This window comes from Arachis ipaensis, chromosome B02 (genome assembly GCF_000816755.2).
Source record: "Arachis ipaensis cultivar K30076 chromosome B02, Araip1.1, whole genome shotgun sequence".
NCBI lineage: Eukaryota > Viridiplantae > Streptophyta > Magnoliopsida > Fabales > Fabaceae > Arachis > Arachis ipaensis.
In genome coordinates, this window is record NC_029786.2 from 77,907,542 (window position 1) to 77,908,248 (window position 707).

Below are 707 nucleotides of genomic sequence, written 5' to 3' on the forward strand. Positions count from 1 at the left end.
AATATTTTTAAATAAAAAATAGTTTTCTATTTTTAAAAATATCTCTTTTAACGGTACAAACGAACCAAAAAATATTTCTAGAGGCATTTGATGAGAGGATGAAGACCATAAAGAGTTTACTTTGACGAGTGGCTGGCTAGGAGGACTGAAGTACGTCATTGCCTTTTATAGCTAGACAAGGTAGGAGTATAGACATAAATCAAAATTCACATATTTCACCAAAATTAAAATATTATTTAAGCGTAGTTTCTGTGCAGTTTACTATCTTCGTCGTTCTCATCATCATTCTCCAATATATAGATAATTTATTTCTGAGATTTCTTTTCAAACAATAATGACAGAACCCATTGCTCTAATAAGAGGCAGGTGCAAACGTGCAAAACAGGGAAGAGGAAAATACCATATTATCTTCAATTTTCGAATGAAGTCAAAATATCTTCAATATTTCAGTGTGAATACTCCAGTCCGGTGGCTATACTCAGGGACCCAGTAATAATAATGAGGGGGGCACTTGTTCCTAATGGGGAGTGGATCCTCTCCAACGAAGAAAAAATTAAATAGTGTCAATTATGATCTCTTATTTTTTATTATTCTCTCTCTTATATTTAATTTTAACCTCACTTCTAAAATTAATGGTAAGAGATCACACTACATTTCTTCAAATGTTAAAAATATTAGAGAGGATCCATTTTTCTTCTACTATGTTT